This window comes from Vicugna pacos, chromosome 14 (assembly GCF_048564905.1).
Source record: "Vicugna pacos chromosome 14, VicPac4, whole genome shotgun sequence".
NCBI lineage: Eukaryota > Metazoa > Chordata > Mammalia > Artiodactyla > Camelidae > Vicugna > Vicugna pacos.
The window spans coordinates 62691183-62707825 of NC_133000.1; the positions used below are offsets into that span (position 1 = coordinate 62691183).

Below are 16643 nucleotides of genomic sequence, written 5' to 3' on the forward strand. Positions count from 1 at the left end.
GTTATCTTACTTCTGGCAGCTTAACAGGACTGACTTTTTCCTTGTGAGAATTAAATTTGATTCTCTTAAATTTTCTGGGCATATAATCATATTATCTGAAGATAATGATAACATGTTCTCCCCTTTTCCAATAGTTATACCATATATTCTTGTTACATATTAATGTATTGGCTGCACAATTTCATGACTTTCTGAAAATTCTCAAAAATAGTGACGGAGGTTTCTCTCTATTTTATATCCTGCTATGAATGCAAGTTTCCCTGGAGAATTTTCATAATAGCAACCAGCAGATTTTTCATCTTGCTAACTAAAATCTAAGGCACTTACACATCTCATAAATATTAGTTTTATGATATTAAAAAAAAATTCAGACTCATACATTTAGACTAATTGCACAAAAGTTTCTTGCTTTATAGAAAATATAACTGATATATAAATTTAAAATAAAGAGAACCAAAACTTTTTTTGTTTTGTCCCTTCCATCCATCCGTCTATCCATCCATTCATTTATCTACTCAACAAATATTGACTGAACCTTGTGCTTAAAGCAAAGTAAGGAAAAATTCTAGTCTCAACTCTAGGGAATCTCAGCCTAGACTCAGGGATGCACAGTTCTGGTCACATAATTGTACCCAAAAAAGTTCATGACTTGATTAAAGGATATCAGGTGAAAACTTACACAGTTATTAAGTTCTTATTACATTCTAATTATATTCTTATGAGTTAAAACTTCATCCTTTGAAATAGAAACACCTATGACACAGGAGTAAAAGTCAACATGACTTATGGATACTGTTCGTTTGTTGCCAGAGTGCTCTTCCCACCTCTCCCGTTTTTCGTGTCCTCTTTAAGCTTGCTCAGTTGATTAAAGTGTGGACCTATACAAGTAAATGCAGGGAAATTAAATGTGCTCCAAGTTTACTAGTCTTCACACTCATTAAAAAACCCTTTAGCTAATCTTCCCTTTATGAAATAATGATACACAAAAATTTTCTTTTTATAGTAACACCATTCTTATTATTATACTTATTACAGAAATGATCATAGAGTGTTCTTTGGAAGTTTACATTCTAGAAAATGTGCTACATTTTTCTTAGGAGTTTTCCAATAAAATTTTTTCAAGCATCTAAAAGTTTGGCTGATAAATGTTGCTGAGTAGGAAGCATTTAGATATTTAGATTAAAATATTATAACACTGAATCATTTCCAAGTTTGTTAAATTTATGATTTCTCTTTGAAAAATATATCATAATTCACACCTAGAAATATAAAAAAATTTCCAAGTTTTGAAGCATGATGGAGGATTTTGTTACATTATGTTTGATACGGAAGGCACTTAATATTTTAAGAATTGGAGCTTATGAAAATTTTGGTTGTAAAAGTTTAAATTAAAATAAAATTGATATTACTAACTTACTCTAACAGTCTTACTGTAACTTATCTCTTCAATACCCTCTGAAAAGCATTTGCCTCTATTCTGAAAATATTTTTCTCAGTCTAAACATTTGATCTGAACTTGCATTTTGACTTCTTTGACCTTAGACCTAGTCCCCCTTCCTTTAATATAAAGAGATATAAAATGATCTGCATTCCCAAATCTGCTTCTTAATTACTGTACTGTCCTTGGTATAGTGTAAATTCCTAAGAAAAAGAGTTAGTTTCATGGATTTCTTAAAGCAAGATTGACTCCTGTCAAATGTGAGCAAATACAGCTTAAACCCAAAGGCTACTACTTTTCAGTGGCATGAACAGCCCAAGTGCTCTTGGCTGGTCCTGATGTTGTAGTAAATTCATTGGCATATTAGATGTCCCGGCTCCAAAGGTGACACTAAGTCCAGAGTACACCCCCATGATCATTTTAGGCAAGTGAATGGCCTGGGGAAGGTTTATTTTCTTTTTCGAAGGGGATTAGTGATTCAGATGAAACCTTTAGCTTTAATGAACTTTAGTGTTTCTGCTGCAGGTAACAACCCAGACCCCACTAGATCATGCATCTCCCTTAAGTTCCCTCTCACTGCTAGGCAACCAGCACAATCCCTGGCATGGAAAAGGCCTGCTGTCCAGCATTTCTTACATTTTTTCCACTGAGGCATCCCGATGGCAGAGGAGAGAGGCGATGCTCTCCTGAGGCATAGAAGGACCGACAGAACAGGTTTCCTTACTTATCTAATGTTTTCTAAATCTTACCTTCTACTCCGTTATATATATCTGCTCTACTATAAAATTATTTACCCCTTTTATACCAAAACTTTTTAAGTAAAATTGATTCCTCCATAAACTACACTATATGTTTATCTTTGGCTGTGTAGCATCTTACATCTGAGTTTGAAAACCACTGCCTTGTCCTTTTTTCATGATTTAGTAAACTGAGGCCTGGAGGGGGACTGCGCAAAAACTAACACTCAGCTCTTCCAGCTTCCAGCCCTACCCATTTGCTGACAGGCAGTTAGGCTGCTCCCAAGGGGTAGGCAAGTGCATTTCAGAGGGCCTTTTTATACTTTTCCACTTTGGAAAAAAGAATACTGGTTGCCCTTTCCTTCTAGAAACTGCCCAAAACCTAAGGAGATAATGGTGGTTTGGGTGGGGAATGAGGGGCACTAAGACAGCTGTCCACACACTGTCCATGATCTACCCACGGACTTGTGCCTCCAAACACTCTTCTTTCTGACTCTTAGTCAGCAAAGTGCTTCTCTTTCTGAAGGGAACCTTTGGGAGGTCTAAAGCAGATAAGAGAGAACCCTTAAAACTGCTGGCTTGAGGACAGGGATCTTTATCATCAGTTTTCTTTGAAAATAGCAGAACTAGCGTTTGCGAAGCTACATGAGAGCTGGTGACACCTGTGGGCAGAGTTGATGGAGCACTGGTTGCAGGGCCGGGCACAGTGAGGAGCGCGTAGCCCGGCTTCATAAATGTTTGCTGCTGCTGAGTCATTCTTCCTGGGAAATGTGGTGCAGGCACGATCCTCTCTGCCAAGTGCTGCAGAGGTTATCGCTGGCCTTCACCAAGGTCTCTACTGTCAGGTGCAGTACTCACTGCCACCGCTCAAAAGGACCCCAGGAATGAAGTCCTCATGCTAGCGTTCTGTGCTAAGTCTTCCAGATTCTTTCAGAGATAGTTTTTCAGTAGAGTCTTGGCAACAACCTAGTATTGATGGGGCAAAGGAACTTTCAGGTTTAACCACTTGCTCAAGGGCACATGGTCATATAAGCTGCATCTCTTGACTTTCAGGAGCATGGATTTAGGTAAACTATCCATTTTTCATTTAGATGCACACTTCTCTTAAATCCTGAAAACGTCATCTTGATTGCTGCCAAGCAGACCCATTTCAATAAGCAAAACATCATTTACATCTACACAGAGTTTTTATTTAATTGAAGTACAGGCAGTTACAATGTGTCAATTTCTGATGTAGAACACAATGTCGCAGTCACGCATATATTTGTTTTCATAGTCTTTTTTATTAAAGGTTATGACAGGGTACTAAATATAGTTCCCTGTGCTATACAGAAGAAACTTGTTTTTTAAATCTATACACATAAGAGTTTTATTGTCATCATAAAAATTATTTCCAATTCATCCCTGCTAAAAAGAGACTGCATTAGGAACATAATGCTTTCAATGCAAAAGCATTCATGGTCAAGTTGCTGTTTCATACACAGTGTTAATGACAAAAAAAATTTCGGGCACTGGAATAGGCAAAGAGTGTAAGTAGGTAGCCATGTGACAATCTGCATACCAGAGAAGGTGTTATTCAGACTCTACCCTTTTTCCTCTCTCTCTTTTTATCTTGTCAGATCTGGTTTGATTCGAAGCTATTGGCTCTCTTAGAGAAGGAGGTCAGACCAGTTTCAGGAATAAGCAGCGTTAGAAGAGCAATTGAAGTAGGCACATGGGAACGCAGGTGATAAAATCATTTTGAAAAATAATGAACAGGTAACTTGAGAGCTTGTGGTGAGGGTGGTATTGCAGGTTATACCAGGTTATTAATTTTGCGACTCAGCAGTATGCCTCTTAAAAAACACTTAAAGGAAAAGGGATATGTCTTTGAAAGAAATGCAATTGGCAGAGGAGAATTAAGGAACTGAGTCATGTCCACAGACCAGTAGACCTGGAAAAGCAAAACTATTTACATTTAAATAAGAATTGTGTGTTTGAAGAAAACGTGCAAGGTATGTAGTTAAGAGAGCAGTGGTTAAGACATTAAAATTCTTGTCTAAGGACCCCTCGGCTTAAAATATTGAAGCACCCACCCTCACTGTTGTTTGTTTATTTGTCTTTTTGTTCCCGTCACACTGGATGCTTGTTGAAATGACTCAGTGAACTCCATGTCAACAAGGGAGCATGTGTAGGGTGTGGTCATCAGGCTTTCCAGGTTCCTCCTCACTCACAGGAATGAGGGAAAGCTTTAGCCCGTTCCTCAGTCTCCCCTTCCGTAAAATGGGAAGAAGCACGTTTGCTACCGCAGAAGTTGCTCGTGACTAGGAGCAATGACTATTTTTCCTTTCCCCCAATTTCCCTGTTGCACTCCTCCAAGTGGTGGCCCACGGTTGCCATGGTGACGCAGCACAGGGTGACGTTGCTTAGAAATAATGACAACTGGCGGCAGCGGGGAAGCAGAGCCAGAGTGGTGATTAGCCTCCGAGGAGTGCCCCGTCTGGGCGGAGAGGCAACACGAGAGGGAAAGGATGGGAGGGCGAGCTGCACTGAACAAGTCGTGCGCCGATGCTACCCACCTCCAGCCATTAGCAATCCGGTTACCTAATAACGCCCAGTATCAGACTGCCGTACATTTTACAGAATGTACATGTCGTTGCCAGGTTTGTCCTTTTTTATTACCTTTTTATGCTCCGGGTTTTAAGCGCAGTAAATACTTGTTGTTGGTTTCGATTCTAGCAGTTAGCTCCATTTCCTGAAAGATAAGAGGAACCGTTGACTCACACCATTTTTGTAGCCTGCTTTATACTTGGGACTTGAGTCATGCCTTTGTGGATTTAATGGCGATTTTTTAAAGTGTGGCAGGAAATTAATTTTTTTTAACTTCCAGGGTGAGTGAAATGACAACAAAATTAAAATCCTATTTCAATAGATTGACCTCTCCCTGATCCTGAATTCCTGGGTTCTATTTTTCTGCAGAAGTCAAATGGTGCTCTGTAGGGAAATTTTTATTTGCTTAAATATTAATGAAATGCCATCACCTGCATGCCTGACCTGCTGGTATCTTCCCCACCGTGTTCAAACAAACGTGCAGCATTCTGCATCCTTCTGGGGTCTTCTGTACCCTTGGCACATCCAATCCGCATACCCCATATCTGGTTCTGTGACAGGTTGTTTTCCACAGAGTTAGTGGGGTGGGGCTGGATGTGAAAAGAGGTTGGAGAGCTGGAAGTTTCTTCCCAGCAGAACCTCTCTGGGATGTATTCAACATGGAATCACAAATCTTAGAAAGAATGGGACCAAGCAATGGCCATTGCCTCAGGCAAACAGAGCAGAGGAAAACTTACTCTGTCTGGCCCACCTTCAGAGATGTGTTAACCGCTGAGGGTACCCTATGTTGAGGGTCCATGTGGCTCAAAAATTGGGCCTTTACTTGCTAGAGAACACCAGGGCCAGGCTCCTCCTGGAGCCCAGTTTTATCAAGAAACAAACTCACATCCACTTTTAGCAACCTTTTTTTGCCGACAGACTTCAGGAGCCAGTATTGCTCCCACTCGGAAAGTTTGAGGCCCTCGTCTAGGTCTGAGAGTAGCTCCCAGCACCACACAGGAAGACAGGGCTGGGGGTGTTGAGAGCTCTTGCTGCACAGGAGCGGTCTCTGTACTGTTCTAATAGAAAAGACAATGTCAAGAGGAAGAATGAAACCTCTGGGGTCCCAAGACCTAGATCTGTGTCCTTTTTGCAGCCTGGGGCTGGAGTATTCAACACCTGCTCCTTTCTGGGCCTGAGGACAGCACCCCACCTCCTCTCCTCCCTACCTGGACACCCCCCTGGATCTGAACTCCGGAGGAAGAACACAATGAGCTCCCCAAGTACCTCCCCCACCCCACACCGATGCTCCTGTTAGATCCCCTGGCTCAAAAGGCCAGCTAACAAATCTAGGCCAAACCCAGCCAAGCTGATAAGATTTCCAGAAGAGTTCCTAAAAATACATTTCTCCTTAACTCATCCTTGCCAATCACTGCATAATCACAGAACTTTAAGGACAGAGGTGGCCTTAGAAATTGTTGCACCCTCTCGGTTTTTAAAGCTAAGAAGTCAGAGCCCCAGAGAACTAACAGTAAGAACAACAATGGTTGAGAAATATTCCAAACCCCATCATGAGGCTGGAACAAAACAAACTCTAAAGGCAGCACAAACTCTGCGCTGGGTAGTATGTTCACCCATTCACCTGTTTGTCCATTCAGCCACTCAGTTATTCAGTAAATATTTATTGAGTGTTTACTGTGTCCTCAAGTTTTGGTGTTGCATCAGATGTCAGGGAAACAGATGGACTCTGCCCTTAGAGACATCACATTCTGGCTGGGGGAGAAAATGAACAGATAAGTACGTAAATATGTGAGTGTCAAATAGTGTTAAGGACTTTGAAGGGAAATAAAGCAGGGTGAGCCGGAGTGAGGAGGTAGGACTGATACAATATCACATCAGGAGTGGTCTCCCCAGGCTGAAGTCTGAACATCTGGGAGAGGCACATTCTCCGCAGGGGTAGAACAGATCAAAGCCCCAGGCAGGCCCATGTTTGGCTGCTCAAGGCCCAGCAGAAGGTGAGGATGGCTAGAGGGGAGTGGACGAAGTGGGAGGAGGCCAGGAAGGTGTGGGCGGATCATGGAGGTCCGCAGAGGCCATTGCAAGGCTCTTGGCTTTCACACTCTGGAGGTGGGAAGCCACTGGAGGCATCTGAGCAAAAAAGTGACATGATCTGATTATGTTTTCAAAACATCCTTCAGAATAATACGTTGAGATGGACCTGTAGTGGGCAAGGATTAGGAGGCCACTGCATTAACCCAGGGGAGAGATAATGGTTTAGATGAAGGTGGCAGCAGTGGAGGTGGTGAGAAGGGCCTAGATTCTGGATCGATTAGCAAGGTGGAACCAGTGGAATTTCCTAATGTATCAGATGTAGGCCATCAGAGAAAGGGAGGGAGGGAGGGAGGGAGGAAGGGATGGCAGGAAGAGGTGAGAGAGAGGGATACACATTTGGGAGTCAACATTATCTAGCAGGTTTAAAGCTACAGTCTGGAGGAGAGGATAATGAAACAGAGGCCTGGCTGATTTTGCAGCCAAACTGCCTGTGTTCTAGCCCTTCCATCCCCCTTTCCCTCACCACTCACCATCCGTAGGTATACTAGCCTCCTCCTCTCCTCTTAACACTGGCCACCAGGCATAAACTCTTTGCGCTCATCTTTATTACCTTTCACCTGAAAAAAACAGTATCTCAAATGCTTCTCAGTAAATGTTTGTTCTAAGCTAGTACCTGGGACTTACCTCGCTATTAACCCCCAGGTTAGCACTGTCATCCCAGGAACCTATGAGTTGGCTCTGTGCACGCGCCCCCTTCCAGCACCTGCCTCCTGGTTCTTGGTCTTCTCATTGACGCGTGCGCGCTTCCTACAGCACGTTCTGCACAGATGCTCCTTCTCATCCAAGGGAAGCCTCTGGCTCTTCACTCTCACCGGCAGATCACACGTGCTTCTTATATGCGGAGCCCACGATGGATCCAGTCCCTCTTGGCTGGGGATTCTAGCCATTCCTGCTTCTGATGGCACACATGCGTGCACACGCGCACCCCCCCCCCCCATATACTTTAGAATGCACTCAGAAACAGTCATAGGATAACAGATACAATTTCCACAAGGGGAAAAGTACAGCCCTTTCACCCACGTCCTCAATTTCAACCCAGCTCCACGTGTCCTCTTGTAGTAACTCAGGCCTTCGTGTTGCTTTATATTGTCCCACCTGCAAGGCCTGGACCTCTGCGTTTGGCAGCATCCTTTCTGTGCTTCTGCTCTGAGTGTGCCAAGGGTAGAAGGAGAGAGTGAAGAAACCATAATTGTTCATTTCGGAACGGCTTCACGTTGCCCTACTGAGGCTATGTCTTATGGGCTGCTTGTCACTCCCTGGCTTTAGCACTCTGACCGCAGGGACATCCCACGCTTCCAAGCTTCGGAACTCACCTCAGCCTGTCTCAAAAGTAGAACATCTCCCTGACTGAGCTATAGTAGCCATAAGAGAAAACCTGCCCCCACCTCCATTTGCCTGCCCTCTGCCTGGAAACCAGGCTGTCGCCTTCACTTTCCACCCTCTGTTGGCCCTGTGTCCGAGAAATGAGCATCTTGTTTCTCGCCGAGGCTGAGTCTCCCCTGGAGCTAGTGGGTGTCCCTCGCCATCCTTTGGGGGCCTTCTCTGGCCTGTCTCAGCTCTCTGGTCCACACCTCCATTCCTGCCACTTTCCCAAGCTCCTGTTGTGTTTCTCTTCTTCCATTTAGAAAAGAAAGGGAAGGAGGCGGGCGGTGATGGGAGAAGCAGGTTCTCTCTCCAGCTCCCCTGGGTCTTCCCACAGGGCGACCTGACAATCCCGTGAGCAAACCTCAGGTTCACAAAGGCGACTTCCCCAGGAGCGTGCAGGTCATCGGTGCCCTCCCGCCTGCCAAGCAATGAAGCTCAACACTCTCCCTGCTGCTCCGCGGTGCTCCCGCAGGATACCCCAGATACTCCAGATACTCAGGAGAGCTCCGGGCACTGGGCACCTCGTTTCCCGTCCCCCCTCCCCTCTCTGCCTGCAGCCAGTGCCACAGAAACTGCCACCTGGAAAGTCAGTAGTGACTTCTAGCTACCACCAGTTGTCCCCATGCCCTTGATCTCCTGGTGACACTGAATTTGTTTGGCTACTCGGTCCCCCTGGAACCTCTCTCCCAGCACTCTTGATGTGGCACTGCTCAGAGGACCTTTTGTCTCTCCTTCTTCTCCTGTGGTTTCACTGGCTCCTCTTCTTTCAGTCACCTCTGCATCACTGAGCAGAGTGTCCTTGACTCTGTTCAGGTGTTTCTTTTTTCTCTTCTAGATATAGGCGGATACAAATATTAGTATGTGTTTCTGTCTATTTTTTCTCTCTCTTACTTTAGCCATTCTGTGGTTTTAGCTATCATTTATGAATATTAATTTCAAATATGCATCCATGACCACGACCTCTATGTCCCCATTTCCAACCCCATTTCCTGATGTCCTTCCTCTTGGGCAGAGCATCAGTGTCCTTCTACCTACACAGGAGCTGAAATTTGAAGTCCTCTTTGGCTAATCTCTTTCCTGCACTCCTCACTCCCAGTCCCCCCAAATTATCTTTTTCTAATGGTTTTATCCCAGCTGCAATCTTAGTAGCCTTCCTCCTCTTCCTTCCTACCCCTGCAGTAAAACTCGGGGCCTGGCTCATTCCTTTTTTCCTGGACCGTTGCTATAATCTCCAACCAATAATGCATCCTAGGCGGTGCTAGCAGAGAGAGCTTCCGCCGGTTGGGGTCTTGTCCAGCTCTCTCCAGTGCTCCTCAGTATCTACCATAGCCCAGTCCACTTAGACTTAGCCAAGACCCTATAGCACTGTTCTCAGTGGGGACAATACCACCCCCTATAGAGAACTTTGGAAATTCAAAGGAGCATTTCTCCCCTCATTGTCCTAATGACTGAGGAACATCTCTGGAATGTAATGGGCAGAAGTACGGGATTTTGACATCTTGCAATGACTGTGACTCCCTAGGAATGAAGAACTGGTCTGCATCTCAGTTCTGAGTGTCCTGCTGGACATTTCCATAGATAAAAATCCTGTTCAGGTGATCTGGGTCAAGATCTTAACTCTGTTTTACATATTTGTACAGACTGTTTTTTAAATTTATTTTTTATTTTTTAAACAGCCTTAATATAATTGAAATCTTCAAGTTTGCAACAACTGCATGAATTGAGGCAAGATTGTTCTTTAACTTGTAAGGAACTTTAACAGGGGTTGTTTGTCACTTTGAAAAGCGGCGTCTTTCCTATGTCATTCCACATTTGTGCCTGTCACTCAAAATAGTGCTACATTCATACAGGTGTGAACGTCTGATCACTTCTTTCTGTCTCCTAATATACTTGTGCCTAAGTGTGGACATTTTAAAGCACACATTATTTATTTTATAATTACTTCTTTTGATATCTTAGTTATATTTCAATTATGGCAATGTATTGATTTTTTTAATGTGTATATGTTAGCTAGATTATTTACAATTTTCATTTGGTGGTAATTAAAGTTATATTACAAAACTTTTGTCAATGGAAGGGGATATTGGCATTTGTACGTGTATGGGCAGATGAACCAGCCATTCAACTGGTGATGACAGAGAGAGGGGGAAAAGGAAAAAGTTCAGCTGAAAAGCAGTCCTGGCCACCAGAGGCTGTGGCTGGGAAGGAAATGAAGGTTCTGACAAAGACTTCCCTGGGAATTCAGGCCTAGACTGCAGCGTGCAGCTCAATAGTCGTTCTGACTGCAGCCACTGAGTCCTGGGCATCCAGGAAGCCGGTAAGTGCTGTCAGTCTTAAACGGTATCTAATACAATTGCTTTTATTCTAATAAGACCAGGTCCTGACTGAATTATAAATGTTTAGATAGAAAACACAGGCCCAGGGGAAAAAAATGTAATTTGACTACCAATACGTGTTGAATGTATTATACCTGGCTGTGCTTTCGGGAGTCTATTTAGAAATCTCTCCTCTTCTAATTGAAGGTGGGATTTCTTCCTCTGCCCATTCCTGGAAACTATAATGAAAACAGGCTGGAAATTGTCATGTGTTAAAATGAACCCTGGATTTTATGCATTTTTCACTTGGACTTTAAGATACAAGATCCGAGAGAAGAGTTTTTGGTGGGGAAATTTCTTTTTTTTCCTGTTGCCATGAAACATTGGCTTATCTAACTGACCTTGGGTGCCTCAGTGTTTAATTTTCCCTGCGGAAATATATTTGAAAGTAGGTTTAAAAGAAAAAAGTACCATGTGAGATGAAGATATCGCTGCTTAGAATGAACAGGTGTTTGAAATTAGCTTCTGAAGAGCATCTATCAAAGGTCTGTGTAACGGGTGTTCTCGGAAGGACTTCATAGCTTGTACCACCTTCACAGAAAGATATTCTACTTTCTTCAACTTACGCTTCATTTGCTTACAGAAATGTGTACCTCTTAGTAGGAATCATATCCACCTGTCAGATGTGTGCGTATGTGTGTGTGTGTCTGTGAACGTGTATGTGAGGCAGGTCGATGCCTCATCTAATGCTGATCCGAGTTAGACACCAGAGAGGACTTCTACTACGAATTATAGTTTGGTTGCAGTTCATATATATATGACTTAGGTCTTTTCAATCCCCGTGATTCCAAACAAGGAAACTGAAGCCCAGAGAGCTTATGTGACATTACATAGCTATGTGAATAGCTATTCAGGGTGGAGGAGCAACAGATTAGAATCCTGGGTAGAAAACTTCCTTCTTACCCCTAATCCATGCCAAATTTCAAAACACTGTTTCATTTATATTTTCAATATATTAAAACAATTTTTAAGTTGTCTAGAAAGAAAAATCTTTTTAATGACAATCACTTTTGCTGTGCCCTTTACTGTTTTTCTTCAAAAAGTCAATGAGGTTCTTTATCGCTTTGGCAGTGGGACTTCTTTCTGTATTTTTGTCGGTCCCCTGAGGTTCCTGTGGGAAGGCCCCAGTCAGGAACCTCCTCTCAGTGGCTGTGATTACTGGGCAGGGTTACACCCACTCCTGGAGGTTGAGTGGCTCTCAGTCCACTGCTCCAGCTGGCGGCTTCTCTAGGTCCCTCCTCAGCGCAGGCATCTGTACCTGACAGGCTCAGGGAGGCACCTGGGGCCCAGAGAGACAAAAATGATACAAGATCACATGCAGAAATGCTAGGGCTCAGATACAGATTCTCAGGCCAGGGCTTTTACTTAAAATCTTTGCTTCCTAGTTTGTCGTTGTATTAAAACATGGGAGAGAGCACGTGGAGGGTTATTTTATTAAGCTCCAGAAATAGCGGTGGGGATGCTCAGACATAAAGTCACTCACAGAAAAGGAAAAAAAAATTAAAAAATATTTTTTAAGAATGTAAAGATTAAAAATACCCAAGATGCTCCACATTAGAAATCAGGAAACTCAAGGAGACATAGTTTCTTTATTGTAATCAGATTTATGCAAAATAAAATTAAAGGCATCCCATAAACCTCTTAATGGATAATGAGTCCTTGCCTGCCTGACTCAGAAATCGGTTTGTTTGGCAAGGATGCTTTAATCAGCTCCGCAGGAGGCCGCCGCCTGGCAGACAGCTGAAACACCTGAGCTGACCAGGAGCGGGCTGCAGGAGCCAGCCGTGTGCGGCACAACTATTTTCCTTAAGGCGGTCTTACATTTTGAGCAATCTCGGTCTCAAGATCGGACACGACTGAGGCTTCCCCCTTCAAAAAATGTTCAAACTAGCTACAAAGCGCCTGGCAAGGCGAGGACACCTGGGGGTCCAGAGTCCGGGCTTGTTTGAGGGGCGTGGCCGGAGGGAGGTCCCCCCGCCCGCCCGGGTTGTGGAGAGAAAACCGGGCTTTCCAAACTCCGCAGGCTCCATCCCAGAGTGGCGGGGAGGGAATGAGAGCAGCGAGTTCATTTCTACAGTCAAAAGTCACAGCTTTCTGAAAACCTAACACCTAGAAGAGTCTTAAATATGTTTTGAAAAAATGAAGTGTCACGTAAGTGAAGACCTTAAAAATAGATGGAAATTATTTTGTAACGTTGAACAGCAAGTCCTGTGGCATTTCAGGAAATACGACAGATCCTCGCTTATCCTTGAACTTCCATCTTGCCTCTCCTTTGGGGATGAGTCAAGCAGTGACCTCCACATTCGTCACAGCTGGTGCTGTCTGGAGCAGGTGGGCACTGCGCAGCGGCCCCTCCGGAGAGAGTCCTAGCAGGAAAGGACTGAGGACTAAGCTGCTGGCCACCAAGGACGGCCAGCCCCCTAAGACGGTCTTCTCTCAGACAGGGGTCCTGGAAACAAAGCCCTGCTCCCCGCACCTAAGGCCGACTTCATCCTGAGCAAACTGCAAGCTTTGAGATAGTCTATTTCTCAGATTCTCATAGAACAAAGTCACCTGGGAGGAGTCTCTCAGGTGTTTTAGTGTATCCAGTTTATTTTGTTTTGTTTTGAGTGATCAGAAGCACTGCCACTGGGGAAAGCCCCCAGCCAGCCCTCCTGCAGTTGTTTCTGTGGGAACCAGTGACCCCCAGACCTTGTGACCAGCTCACCTTGGTTCCCTCGGCCACCAAAGGATGCCTGGCAAGAAATGCTTACCACAGTGGTTGTCAAACTTGAGAGTGCTTCAGAGTCACCCCTGCAGGTCTTGTTAAAACAGATTGCTGGGCCCCGCCCCAAGGTTTCAGATTCAGGACCTCTGGGCCGGGGCCTGAGAATCTGCATGTCCAGTGAACTCCCAGGGGCTGCTGCTTTGAAAATTGTGGAGCTAGGGATTTGGGGTGTTGAAGCTCAGCTTCTCACCCTCACCCTCAACCTACTTGGCAACAACAGGGTAAGCCAGTGGCATTTGCTAGAATTTTCCTGCAGAATGATACTGAGATTCTCTACTCAGAGGCTGTTCCCTTTAGGTTAGACTTTGGTCTAGATTAAAATGAAATGCTCTTTGGAGGAGGAACAGGAGTTTATTTGACAAAGTTGATCATATTCTGTATACCAGGCACTGAGCTGAACTCTGGGGTTTGGAAAGAATAGACCGTCTATTACATACACAGGAGCTACTACTGGGGGAAGCAGTTGGATAAATCAATGTTTACAGTTCTTGTGAATTAAGAAGTGATGATGTGTACTTAAGAATAATTACCAGGCTGTATTAAAAGACGGGCTGAAAGAGGCCATCAGAAGAGGATAGAAGGAGCGCAGTTGGACCCCACGTCAGGGTGCAGGGCAGGAGGCTCAGCACAGCCTCAAGGCCAAGGTCATGCCCCGCTCTGTGAGAGGCTTAGAAAGGCAGGAGGGGAGAGAAGGGGGTGGCTGAATGCCTGAAGAGGACAGGGGAAGGCATACCAACAAAGACACAAGGCCAGGTGGTCACTGGGAACAAGGACTTCGGAATTCTGCCCAGGTTCTGCCAGAAAAGGAGCTAATTGGATGGGATCGATTGCGAGGTTGGAAATTAGACTGAAGCACAAGGAAAAAGGAGTGAAGGAAAAAGGAGCAAGAGCGAAGCTTTAGGAGAAACTTAAACAGGAAAAAACTGGAAAATAATGTAAGCAAGAGACTCAGCCTCCCAGTGCAGCCCAGAAACTTCCAGGAAGACTAAATGGTGCCTGGTAACTCATTGGGCCAACGTTGACATATATGGGAGCTTTTGAAGAATTAGAAAGAGGCACCCTCTCCACACACATTTTAACAGGGGCCCCTCTGGGCAGTTGAACTAGAAAGCAGCACCCTTTCTTGCCCCCTCTCCTGGGGTGCTGGGGGCTCAGTCAGCAGCGTCCACCAAGCCCTCAGACCAAGGAGGCTCCCTGTCACTGCTGCCAGTGCATCCAGGGTGACTGCTGGGCCCTAGGAGTGTTTCATTTGCTTCTGGGTTGGTGGCCCCTGGAGGAAGACGGCAGGCTGCAGGCCTCCGTAGTAACACTGTGGGATGTGCACTTGGGGAAACTTCTTTGTGGGTTCTGCTCCCTTCGGCTGCAGGTAAGGCAGCTGAGAAATGAGGGGCGCTCCAGATAAGTGGCCCCGAGGGCCCCTTGCAGTCAGCTCCTTGACCTCCGTGGTGCCGTGGATTCTATGGCTGGAGAAGTTCCCCCCCGGGCATGATCTGGTTGCAGATACAGAAGTACTGCAGAGAAGAAGCCTGAAACTGCACTGATTTAATGAATATTTATGAAGCAGCTCCTCCTTCCATCCCTTGTATTGGGACAGCACTTTACTGTTCACGAAGCGTTTTAATGTTTCTTCCATAATCAGTCCTTCGTGGCAGCAACCGTGTGATATAGGCAGGAATTGTCATCACCATTTTACAGATGAAGAAAGTGGATCTCAGAGACATTGAGTTACCCAAGGTCATATGAAGGAACCCTGGCAGAATCAGGGCTAGAAGCTGACTCTTAGGACAAGGTACTTTCCACTATTCCAGAAAGTTCTGTGGCTACCTGAAGACATATAAAAGCCCCTAAGACAGTGCCATCCATAGAAATACAATGTAAGCTACATATATAATTCTGATTTTTTTTTTTGGTGGGAGTGGACTAAAAAGAAACAAGTGAGTTTAATTTTAATAATAATATTTAATCCACTTTGTTAAAAATATCAATTCACCATGTAGTAAATATGAAATAATATGAATGAGATATTTCCTTTTTTTTTTGTACTAAGTCTTTGAAATCAGTGTGTATTTTGTACTTAGAGCACATCTCAAATAGTATGCTGGATTTTTATTGGAAATGTTTGATCTGTATTTAGATTTCATAAAATTTATAACTAAAGAGTAGATTCATATACTCAGGTCAGTCCAAGCATACTTAAAAGTCTTCCAGTAACTAAACTGAAGATTCAGTTTTGAGTTAAATTTACATTAATTAAGAATAAATAAAAAAATTAAATTTAGTTCCTTAGTGGCACTAGCCACGTTTCAAGTGCTCTGAATAGGAGAGTGAAGCCCAAAGAAAGAAACTTTCTCCCAGGAACCTCCAGTCTGGTAGATGCAATATGTAATTTGGCCTGTGTGTTAGCATCATTTGGTCTTGCCCCTTGATACCTATGGTAAAGGTTGGTCTTTTCCCTCCTCACCCATCATTGCCCCTCTCCTTTGGTGGCCTCCCCTAACATAATTTCAGTCTGCGCTCTCTTCCTCATTCCCACAGCTGCTTGCCTATACCCACTCCAGAAGGTGGAGACTGGAATGGCCCAAGGGAGGCGATGTCTTTGATAACAGCAGCTCTGTAATTTTTAGGATTGAAACAGAGAAGAAGCTCGGAGAAAGAGTGGATTCATGAGCGGTTAGGATGGCGATGTATTTAGGTGCAACAGGATGCAACTTCTGGAATGCCTTTGACTTGCACAGGACTGGCTGTCGAAACTTGGCTCCTCTGTTTTTGAAAGCAAGTTCACCTTGATAGAGTCTGACCATCTAAATTCTGGTTGGATTTTCATAGTCGTAGAAAGAGCAAAGTCTCTCCCAGTGGGGGGAAAAATGTCTTCTTATCTAGAAGTCTACACAAAAGTATATCCCATTCACTGGAACCAGGTTAAGAGCATTGTTCCTGTGTGGGTTTTAGGAATACCTGAGTAGTTATTAATTTGCCATCTCTGCGTAATACATGTTTGCCTGTTTCTTTTCCTACACATGAAGGCTTGGCAAAGACTGTGCTGCCTTTGAGGAAAAGGGTCCCTGCATCTTTGTTGTTCTGTAACCCCGTTGGACCCAGGTCCTTAGGACTCAGGGACCTGTAAAATATTTTGCAGATATGAACTACATGTGTCCAGCCCCTCGCTTTGTCTCCGCATTATTGGTGCCTCAGCTCCACTGAATACACAGGCAGAGATGTTTCTTTGTCCCTTGCTTCCCTCATCCTTTGTTCTCACGGGGGGTTAGAGGTGGGGGTTGAGG

The 16643-nt window shown here is 44.3% G+C and overlaps 1 protein-coding gene across 8 annotated transcripts in view; it reads left to right on the forward strand.

The window, feature by feature from the left end:
- Positions 1–16643, forward strand: part of MBNL2 (muscleblind like splicing regulator 2) — a 158333-nt gene that overhangs the window by 37848 nt on the left and 103842 nt on the right. For 2 of the 8 annotated variants that reach the window (XM_072976463.1, XM_072976465.1), the window contains one exon: positions 3795–3933. The exons of the other annotated variants lie outside the window; for them this stretch is intronic. The gene's annotated coding sequence lies outside the window, so the exon portion shown is untranslated. The remainder of the gene's footprint in view (positions 1–3794; positions 3934–16643) is intronic. 8 annotated transcript variants of the gene reach the window in all.